Consider the following 12,160-nt stretch of genomic DNA (forward strand, 5'->3'; position numbering starts at 1 on the left):
CAAGCAACGCTTACTTGGCCCTTAAAAAAGTGACCCTTATCTCTAATTAACCCTAAGACTAACGGGCTATACCGCCGGCCCAGGCCATTAGGCCCATTACATACTCTAACATATCTCCATAGCCCATTGATACGCCTAGTTGATGTAAGACTATCTTCCCCCTTTTTGTCTTCTCCGCAACCACCATTCTATTCCACCTATAGTGCTATATCCATGGCTCACGCTCATGTATTGCGTGAAGATCGAAAAAGTTTTGAAAATATCAAAAGTATGAAACAATTGCTTGGGTTGTCATCGGGGTTGTGCATGATTTAAATACTTTGTGTGGTGAAGATAGAGCATAGCCAGACTATATGATTTTGTAGGGATAGCTTTCTTTGGCCATGTTATTTTGAGAAGACATAATTGCTTGTTAGTATGCTTGAAGTATTATTATTTTTATGTCAACATGAACTCTTGTCTTGAATTTTTTGAATCTAAATATTCATACCACAATTAAGAAGATTTACGTTGAAATTATGCCAAGTAGCACTCCGTATCAAAAATTCTGTTTTTATCATTTACCTACTCGAGGACGAGCAGAAATTAAGCTTGGGGATGCTTGATACGTCTCCAACATATCTATAATTTTTGATTGCTCCATGCTATATTATCTACTGTTTTGGACATTATTGGGCTTTATTATCCACTTTTATATTATTTTTGGGACTAACCTATTAACCGGAGGCCCAACCCAGAATTGTTGTTTTTTTTGCCTATTTTAGGGTTTCGAAGAAAAGGAATATCAAACGGAGTCCAAACGGAATGAAACCTTCGGAAACGTGATTTTCTCATCAGATAAGATCCAGGAGACTTGGACCCTCCGTCAAGAAAGCCACGAGGTGGTCACGAGGGTGGAGGGCGCCCCCTAGGGCACGCCCCCTGCCTCGCGGGGCCCTCGAAGCTCCACCGACGTACTTCTTCCTCCTATATATACCCACGTACCCCCAAACGATCAAATACGGAGCCAAAAACCTAATTCCACCGCCGCAACTTTCTGTATCCAGGAGATCCCATCTTGGGGCCTGTCCCGGAGCTCCGCCGGAGGGGGCATCGATCACGGAGGGCTTCTACATCATCATCCAAGCCCCTCCGATGAAGTGTGAGTAGTTTACTTCAGACCTACGGGTCCATAGCTAGTAGCTAGATGGCTTCTTCTCTCTTTTTGGATCTCAATACAATGTTCTCCCCCTCTCTCGTGGAGATCTATTCGATGTAATCTTCTCTTTGCGATGTGTTTGTTGAGACCGATGAATTGTGGGTTTATGATCAAGTCTATCTATGAATAATATTTGAATCTTCTCTGAATTCTTTTATGTATGATTGGTTATCTTTGCAAGTCTCTTCGAATTATCAGTTTGGTTTGGCCTACTAGATTGGTTGTTCTTGCCATAGGAGAAGTGCTTAGCTTTGGGTTTGATCTTGCGGTGTCCTTTCCCAGTGACAGAAGGGGCAGCAAGACACGTATTGTATCGTTGCCATCGAGGATAACAATATGGGGTTTTTATCATATTGCATGAAACTATCCCTCTACATCATGTCATCTTGCTTAAGGCGTTACTCTGTTTTTAACTTAATACTCTAGATGCATGCTAGATAGCGGTCGATGAGTGGAGTAATAGTAGTAGATGCAGAATCGTTTCGGTCTACTTGTCTCGGACGTGATGCCTATATACATGATCATACCTAGATATTATCATAACTATGCTCAATTCTGTCAATTGCTCAACAGTAATTTGTTCATCCACCGTAGAATACTTATGCTCTTGAGAGAAGCCACTAGTGAAACCTATGACCCTCGGGTCTCTTCTCATCATATCAATCTCCATCAGTTTTATTATTGCTTTGCTTTTACTTTGCTTTTACTTTTTACTTTGCATCTCTATACAAAAATACCAAAAATATTATTTATCATCTCTATCAGATCTCACTTTCGTAAGTGACCGTGAAGGGATTGACAACCCCTAAGCGCGTTGGTTGCGTTGAGCTATTGTTTTTGTGTAGGTACGAGGGACTCGAGCGTAGCCTCCTACTGGATTGATACCTTGGTTCTCAAAAACTGAGGGAAATACTTACGCTACTTTGCTGCATCATCCCTTCCTCTTCGTGGAAATCCAACGCAGTGCTCAAGAGGTAGCAGTATTCTCCGGCTTTATTGATGACGTGGTCAAGAAAGAATCCCGCTAATTCCTCTTGAATTGCTTTCATGCGATCTTCTGGTAGGAGTTCATTCCGCATCTCCCACGTCTAATTTGAAGAAGGGGGTTAATACATATATATGAATGAAACTGAACAGAAATGATGGTGTAATAAAATGAAATTGTGAATATTATTGCTTAAGCACATCAAATTATCTTTTAGAGTAGCCTCGCTTATCTTTGCAAGTCGCATTGTAGATGAACTCGCACACGTAGTATCCACAGAAATCATTCCCTTGTTCCTGCCATAAGCACTTTACGAGAAATAGAGGTCAATCAAACTGATAATGAAGCATTATAAATGGCATTGATGAAAGTAGCTAGAATCAACGGGATCGAGATGCGCGGAACTAGCTAGCTAGTACTACTTACTTTCGGGTATGTCCATTGTAGCTCCCCCGGCAGTCCCGGAGCTTGTGCGGTGAATACTTTCCAAACCCTGCGAGACAAAGAAAACAATTATTAATGAACAAAAAGTTGCCGATATGGTGCGATAATGATCAATTGAACTTACTTCTCGAGCATTTTAGTCATGTCCGCATAGGTCTCGGGAGATTTTCGTCTCGAGTCTAAGATGGTTACTAGTCCCTGCTCAAGCTTAATCTCCAGGAGAATATAGTGGAAGTTGTGCACGCATGCATAACTCATCAATTACATTACTATAACCTCACTCGAGTAATAAGGGAAACCGAATATGCACAAGACACTAACACTCACTCGAAGTTGTAAGGAAAGAGTATTTTATCTTTGTTTTGATTTACTATCAATGATTTGAGCAAGTTGGCCTCAACATCATTGGCGTTCTTTTCAACCTCAAATTTATCTATGAGATTTGGGTTAATGAACCCAATATCATACATTTCTGCTTTTCTGCACTCGACGATCTTCAATCTGCATAATATAGTGAGGATAATCATTTATACATGCAATGAAAGAGCTGAGCTATATATAGAGACTTAATGACAGAAGTAGTACTTACAGACAGTAGCAAGTGACCGTTAATTTATTGAGGGCCTTTTCATTGAACCACTGGAAGAACTCCTCAAATGGAACAGTCAACAAATCAATTCCAACGAGGTCGTGCTCCTCTTTAACTCTCAGATACAAAGTATTCGTCCCCCCAGACTCTCTGCAGGTTTCCATGTACCAATCATGGAATCTTCGCATCATCGTTGTTAGAGATTTTTCATCTTTGACAAGAGGCTTCCCGTAATGGTATTGGTGTTCTTCCACCTCCAAGAAATCATAATGTACATCGTCGGGCAGGTAATCTTCAAGATTGCTATATCCGGGCACCATCCCCGGATCATTAGCGACGATATCGCTAGACACCTTGAGCGGGGGGCACGATTGGTCCGCTTGTTCGTCGAGCTGGGCAATTTTTTCCCAACTCGTCATTTTGCTAACCTTCGATCACTGATAGTATTTCCCGACCGCTCCGCTTCGATATATACCTTTGCAGTAATGCGCTCATAGTTGGTTTTCGGCGGAGACTTTGGTGGTTTCCTCAGGGCATCGAGTGTGCACTTTGCTTTCACCCGGTCTACCTTCTCCTCCGGAGGTGGATGTCTCTTTGCTTTCACCCCTTCAAAGAAGTCATTCACTTCTTTTTCCACGATCTTCGCGTTTTCTTCCACGGTCCTCTCGTATGGTAACTTCTCTAGAGGCTTGAGAGGTGGACCGAATCTGTATTGCCTGCCTCTGGTTGTACTGCTAGACGCCGGAGCAGACGAAGCGGCTGCAGCTGTCTTCTTTCGTGCTTGCTTATGAGGAGGAGGAGAAGGACTACGACGCGCCGGAGCAGACGAGGCGGCGACGGATCTCTTTCGTCCTTGCTGGTGAGGCGGAGAAGGAGGAGGCTGGTGGCTGCTCGGGCGCGCCGGTGCATGCGGAGAAGAAGGCGGAGTGCCGCCACGCGCCGGAGAAGGAGGCTGGTGGCTGCTCGGGCGCGCCGGCGCAGGCGGAGAAGGAGGCGGAGTGCCGCCACACGCCGGAGAAGGAGGCTCATGAGTGCCCTGATCACTCACCGGAGGATGAGGCGGTGGAGGAGGCGGAGTGCCCTGACTCGCCGGAGGAGGAGGAGGAGGAGGAGGAGGCGGAGGCGTCTAGTTCGGAAGGTTGATGAGCTCCTTCCGCCATAGGCATGGAGTCTTCAGGGCAGAACCCAGCCGAGTCTCTGTCACCCGTAGGGTGGCAAGCTGGAGGTCCTCAAATCTTTCTGTGATTTCATCGACCATCACCCTAGCATATCCTTCTGGAATCGGCCGGCAGTGAAAAGTTGCGCCAGGTTCAGGATGTGCAACAGAGCCAACAGCCGCCTTGACTTTCATATTCATCCATTGCGTCATAAGGTGGCAATTTGAGACTCCGTGATTAAGTCCACGGGGTAGCTAGCAGGAGCCGTGAATACAGGCTCCTGAAGCAGCTCCGTGGAAGCCACGCTGCTTCTCCGCTGAGATGGCGGGGTAGCTTCAGGTGTAGCAGCTTCGGTAGGTCACGCGCTGCGGGCCTCGTCTCGTTCCTCTAGCGCTTGTACACTTGCGTGCAGCGCCTGTAGTTGGGTCAGCTCCTTTTTCTTCTTCCTCTCCCGGCGTTTGTAACCGCCTGCGTCGGGAAATCCAGCCTTCCACGAAAGGGGGCCTGGCATGCCTCGTGTCCGTCCGGAGTGCTTAGGATTCCCGAGGGCCTCTGTGAGCTCGTCGTTCTCTCTGTCCGGAACGAACGTCCCTTGCTGCGCCTTTTCGATATACTCCTGAAGCTTCACGATGGGTGTGTTTAGCTGCTCGTTGGTCCAAACGCACTTCCCTGTTACAGGGTCTAATTTCCCCCCAACCCCGAAGAACCAAGTCCTGCAACGGTCTGTCCAGCGTCGCGTCTCTAGTTCGATCCCTTTAGCAATGAGGTCATTCTCAGCCTTGTCCCACAACGGCCGGGCTTTCAGGTAGCCACCTGACCCCGTGCGATGGTGATGCTTCTTCTTTGCAGCATTTTTCTTGTTTGTAGCTGGCATCTTCGCTGCTCTCTCAGATTTCTTTTTGGTGACAAATGCGGGCCACTGATCTTTGATCTTCTCAAATCGGCAGATGAATTCTGGAGTCTTGCCTTGGTCGACAAACGATGATTTTAGCTCATTCTTCCACCTCCTGAATAGCTCGTCCATCTTCTTAAGAGCATAAGCCTTGATCATTGGCTTTTTAACTGGATTCTACGAATCCTCCTCTGGCGGGAAGGTGAAATTTTCCTGCAGCGCGGTCCAAAGATCATCTTTCTGCCTATCGCTGACATAAGACACCTAAGAGTCTTTGTCCTTAGGCTTCAACCATTGCTCGATGCTGATCGGGATCATGTCCCTAACTAGAGTCCCGCACTGAGCATTAAATTTTTGCTTGGTCCGGAGGGGTTCAATCGGTTGGCCAGCGCAATCAATTTCGACGATCGTGTACCTTTCATCCGTGCACAACTTTCTCTTCGGGCCTCGTCTCGTTATCGAAGTGTTGCTCGATCCAGAGGGCTAGAAAAGAAGAAAAAGAAGAGAGTTAATATGTGTACATACCAAAAACAATTAATGCATCAATTAGCTATAGTCAACACATGCTTAATTAATATATATATATATATACCTGGCCGGACTCCGTTCGGTCACCGGAGCCGTCATCACGGTGTCCTTCCCCTCCGTTGGGTCACCGGAGCCGTCAACACGGTGTCCTTCCCCCTCCATTCGGTCACCGGAGCCGTCATCACGGTGTCCTTCCTCCTCCATTGTTTGATCATCATCCTCGTAGCCTGCTTCTTCATCATGTGTTTCCAGACCATCGGTGCATGTGACATTGAGAAACGACAAGACGTCATCACTTTCGTGTGCGATTATCTCCCCCAACACCGCTTCTTGTGCTTCGTCTCGGGGGTGCGGATCCATAGTTTCTGTAAATATTTACAACATGGCAATTATTATTCAAACATGACAGATGGATATATTAGTGGCAAACGTTGAACTAGCTAGCTAAGCACAATAAGGAATCATATTAGTGGCCTGGCCTCGACGCTTCTCTAGGGTTGGGGGTGGCCTCGACGACAACGCTCTTTTAACTTGGTAAATTTGGGTGGCCTCAAGAGAGTTGGTCGATCGGGTAGGGGCGCGGCGGGAGGGGGTAGGAGACCGACATTGTTTTTTTTCTAGGGTATGGGTGTCCTCGAGAATTTTGGTCGAGCGAGAGGGCCGTGGGGTGCTCCCCTGGTATAAGTTATCACGGTCGAGAGGAGGAATAAAGGAGAAGATCGAAGAAAAAAAGAAGAAGAAAAAGAGGAGAAGAAGAAAGGAATAGAGGAGAAGAAGAGAAAATAGAAACATATATTTTTCCTTTTTTTCTCATCTTACTTATTTCTCATCTTCTTCCTCTCCTCTTCTTCTCCTTTTTCTTTTCCTTCATCCTAAACTAAACATAAACTAAAATAATCCTAAAACTAAACGAAGTTATCGGGGCGGGGTATATCGACAACGAAGAAAAAAAAAGAAGAAAAAAAGAGGAGAAGTCTATTTTCTTTTCTTCTCCTCTATTTCTTTTCTTCTCCTCTATTTCTTTCTTCTTCTCCTCTTCTTTTTCTTCTTTTTTCCTCTTCTTATTTATTTCTCCTCTTCTTCCTCTCCTCTTCTTCTCCTTTCTTCCTCTTCTTATTTTTCTTTTTTCTCTCATTCTTCTTCTTCGTCTTTCCTTTACTAGCTAGATATATAGAACTTTTCTAAAAATGTAACTTTTGCATATATAAAACTTTTTCTTCTTCTTCCTTCTTTCCTTCTCTTCCTTCTTCATAAATATATGAAACTTCTCTAAAAATGAAATTAACCTAAAATTAATATACTAAATCAGAGAACACATATAGATAAAAGTTTTCTAAAAATCTAACTCTTGCATATATGTATTTTTAAAACATCATGCATATACAATTGAAAAAAATACATACATACATACAAAAAACATGTAAAAAATACATACATACATATATGAACATACATAAAAAATACATATATCTAAAAAATACATACATACATATATGAAAAGCTAAAAATATGTAAAAACATGTAAAAAATAGCATGTATAACTAAAAAAGCACGGCGGCGGCGGCGAGGCCGGCAGGGGCGCGGTGCTCACAGAGGGACGCGTCGGAGTGAGCAGGGGCGCGGCGGGCGACGTCGGGGTGAGCAGGGGCGCGGGGAGTAGCGCGGCGACGGCGTCGGGACAGGGGCGGCACGCGTCGGGGCAGGGTCGGCGTGCGGTGACGGCGTCGGGCGAGTGCGCGGGCGACGGCGACGCTGACGACGGGGGCGGCGGGCGGCGTCGGGGCAACCTGGCGGCGTCGATGTCGTCGAGGTCGTCGGGGGCAACTGCGAGATGAAGATGAAAATTTTCACAAGTGGGTTATATACCCAGAGCTTTGGTCCCGGTTCGTGGCACCAACCGGGACCAAATGTCTCTTTTCAGGGAAGCAGAGGCTTTTGGTCTTGGTTGGTGGCACCAACCGGGACCCCCCTTTAGTCCCGGTTGGTGCCACAAACCGGTACCAATGCATATCTTTAGTCCCGGTTGGTGACTCCAACCGGGACCAAAAGCCTCTTGCTGCCCGCGTCGCGGCCAAAAGTTTAGTCCCACCTCGCTAGTTGAGAGGGATCGAGAGTGGTTTGTAAGCGCTGTTGCGCCCATCCTTTCGAACTCCTCTCAACTGCAGGCTTTCGGGCATAATCTGTCACTATGTGCCTGTGGGCCTACTGGGCCTCGTGCGGGCCTGAATCCTGGCCCATGGTTGGGTTTCTAGTCGTATTCAGGCCGTTGGGGCCAAGTAGGTGACACTTTTTTTTATTTTTTTGTTTTCTTTGTTGCTTTATTTATTTTATTTTATTTCTACTTACAATAAAATACTTATTGTTACTATTTTTATTTATTTTATTAAAGTTTATTTATTTTACTTTATTAAAGTTTATTTTGTTTCTACTTATTTATTTTATTAAAGTTTATTTTATTTTATTTTACTTTGTTTTTACTTATTTATTTTATTAAATTTTAATTTAATTTATTTTCTTTCTACGTATTTATTAAAGTTTATTTATTTTACTTTATTAAAGTTTATTTTGTTTCTACTTATTTATTTTATTAAAATTTATTTTATTTTATTTTACTTTGTTTCTACTTATTTATTTTATTAAATTTTAATTTATTTTATTTTGTTTCTACTTATTTATTAAAATTTATTTTGTTTCTTTCTGTTTTTCATGTTTTGAACAGAAAATACTTATAATACTAAAGGTTTATAAAAGCTTTTTAGTTGATTCCTTTTGCTATTAGAGTTTTATAAAAGTTTTTTTAGTTGATTTTACTTTTGCTATTAAAGAATATTATAGTTTTATTTTTGAGCTAAATGATGTTGCCTTTTAGTTGATCACGGTTTTATACGCAAACTCATCTGTTACACAGGGATTTCATTTTTTTAAACTTATTTGAACTCCAGACTTTTTGTGTGTTCAAAATGCACCATTCAAAGCCACATCATCAATTTTCAATCTTTTTTACTCCATTTGTTATTTTTTATGCATTTACTGATTTTTTGAGCTATAAGACCCTGAAATTCAAAAGCATTTCAAATGAAATCTGAAAAGGTTGAAAGTTGGCATGGTATCAACATTTCACCCACATAACATGTGCTAAAAAGTTGAGAGGGTTACGGCAAGAACTAGATGCACTTCGTGTACAAAATGAACAATCTTTTTCGAAGTATGAGGGTTTCATACGGAAACTCATCTGTTACACAGGGATTTCATTTTTTAAACTTATTTGAACTCCAGACTTTTTGTGTGTTCAAAATGCACCATTCAAAGCCACATCATCAATTTTCAACCCTTTCTGACTTCATTTGTTATTTTTCATGCATTTACTGATTTTTTCTAGCTATAAGATCCTGAAATTCAAAAGTATTTCAAATGAACTCTGAAAAGGTTGAAAGTTGGCATGGTATCATCATTTCACCCACATAGAATGTGCTAAAAAGTTGAGAGAGTTACGGCAAAAACTAGATGCACTTCGTGTACAAAATTGACAATCTCTTTCGAAGTATCACGGTTTCATACGGAAACTCATTTGTTACAAAGATATTTCATTTTTTTAAAACTTATTTGAACTCCTGACTTTTTGTGTGTTCAAAATGAACCATTCAAAGCCACATCATCAATTTTCAACCCTTTCTGACTTCATTTGTTATTTTCATGCATTTACTGATTTTTTGAGCTGAATGACCTTGAAATTGAAAAGCACTACAAATGAACTCTAAAAAGGTTGAAAGTTGGCATGGTATCATCATTTCACACACATAGCATGTGCTAAAAAGTTGAGAGGGTTACAGCAAAAATTGGATGCACTTCGTGTACAAAATGGACAATCTCTTTCGAAGTATGAGGGTTTCCTACGGAAACTCGTATGTTACAAAGAGATTTCATTTTTTAAAATTTATTTGAACTCCTGACTTTTTGTGTGTTCAAAATGCACCATTCAAATCCACATCTTCAATTTTCAACCCATTCTGACTTCATCTGTTATTTTTCATGCATTTACTGATTTTTTTGAGCTCAATGACCTTAAAATTGAAAAGCAATACAAATGAACTCTAAAAAGGTTGAAAATTGGCATGGTATCATCATTTCACCCACATAGCATGTGCTAAAAAGTTGAGAGGGTTAAGGCAAAAACTGGATGCACTTCGTGTACAAAATGGACAATCTCTTTCGAAGTATCAGGGTTTCGGACGAAAACTCATCTGTTACAAAAGGGATTTCATTTTTTGAACTTATTTCAACTCCAGACTTTTTATGTGTTCAAAATGCACCATTCAAAGCCACGTCATCAATTTTCAACCATTTCTGACTTCATTTGTTATTTTTCATGCATTTACTGATTTTTTGAGCTATAAGACCCTGAAATTCAAAAGCATTTCAAAATGAACTCTGAAAATGTTAAAAGTTGGTATGGTATCATCATTTCACCCACAGCATGTGCATAAAAGTTGAGAGGGTTACGACAAAAACTAGATGCACTTCGTGTACAAAATAGACAATCTCTTTCGAAGTATTAGGGTTTCATACGGAAACTCATCTGTTACAAAGAGATTTCATTTTCTTGAACTTATTTGAACTCCAGACTTTTTTGTGTTCAAAATGCACCATTCAAAGCCACATCATCAATTTTCAACCCTTTCTGACTTCATTTGTTATTTTTCATGCATTTACTGATTTTTTTAGCTGAATGACCTTGAAATTGGAAAGCACTACAAATGAACTCTTAAAAGGTTGAAAGTTGGCATGGTATCATCATTTCTCCCACATAGCATGTGCTAAAAACTTGAGAGGGTTACGACAAAAACTGGATGCACTTCGTGTACAAAATGGACAATCTCTTTCGAAGTATCAGGGTTTCGGACGAAAACTCATCTGTTACAAAGGGATTTCATTTTTTTGAACTTATTTCAATTCCAGACCTTTTGTGTGTTCAAAATGCACCATTCAAAGCCACATGGATAGATAAGTGACCAAAATAATAGAAGTTCATCATCATATTATGTGTGTCAAAAACCATTACAGATTCACATGGATAGATAAGTGACCAAATTAATAGAAGTTCATCATCACATTAAAAACAAAAGTACACACATAGTTCTCATTGAACAACATATAGCTCTCTAGAGAATCTAGTTAAACCATACATTGAAACTATGTGAAACATTTCATTGCAACAAAAAATGTGATCATAATCACAACCAAAGGTAAAAATTGATCCAACGGCATAATGATACCAAGCCTCGGTACGAATGGCATATTTTCTAATCTTTCTCATCTTCAACCGCATTGCATCCATCTTGATCTTGTGATCATCGACGACATCCGCAACATGCAACTCCAATATCATCTTCTACTCCTCAATTTTTTTTATTTTTTCCTTCAAGTAATTATTTTCTTCTTCAACTAAATTTAACCACTCGACAATAGGGTCGGTTGGAATTTCCGGTTCAACTACCTCCTACATAAATAAAATCTATGTCAACTTGATGGGCATAATCGTCATAAACAATAAATGAACCAAATAGTTATAAAAGATAATATATACCACATCCGAATCATAGCCAGGATGAGGGTCGACGGGGGCGGATACCAAAACCATCGCACTATATAAGCACAAGCAATAATAAAAGTAAGAAAATTAGACAAGTATCTATCTAAAGTAAGAATTTTTTTCTTTCAGAAGAAGATAGCAGGCTCACCATAGTGGTGCAGGCGACGAGATCGACGCGGGTGATTGACGGCGGTGAAGACGGGGACGGGACGTGACAGACCGCTAAACCTAGACAAATCTCGAGGAAAATGGAGCTTGGAGGTCGAGCTTCGAGAGGAGAAAGCTTAACTAGCGTGGCTTGGGGATTTCATCGAACACCTCGTGTGCATAGGAGGTGAGCTAGAGCAACCAAATGCCCTTTCCTCGCCGGCCAGAAAAAACTGAGCACTGTGGAGTGCTCTGCTACAGCGACGGGGTATATATAGGCAACTCATTTGTCTCGGTTCATGGCTGGAACCGGGACTAAAGCCCAGCCTTCTGTCCCGGTTCGAGCCAAGAATCGGGACCAATGTTTGTGGGCCAGGAGCGAGGTCCATTGATAAAAAATACATATATCTAAAACATACATACATACATATATGAAAATCTAAAAATATGTAAAAAAATAGCATGTATAACTAAAAAAACACGGCGGCGGCGGGGCCGGCAGGGGCGCGGGTCTCACAGAGGGACGCGTCGGAGTGAGCAGGGGCGCGACGGGCGACGTCGGGGTGAGCAGGGGCGCGGGGAGTGGCGCGGCGACGACGTCGGGATAGGGGCGGCGCGCGTCAGGGCAGG

Source organism: Triticum dicoccoides, chromosome 2A (genome assembly GCF_002162155.2).
Source record: "Triticum dicoccoides isolate Atlit2015 ecotype Zavitan chromosome 2A, WEW_v2.0, whole genome shotgun sequence".
Taxonomy (NCBI): Eukaryota; Viridiplantae; Streptophyta; class Magnoliopsida; order Poales; family Poaceae; genus Triticum; species Triticum dicoccoides.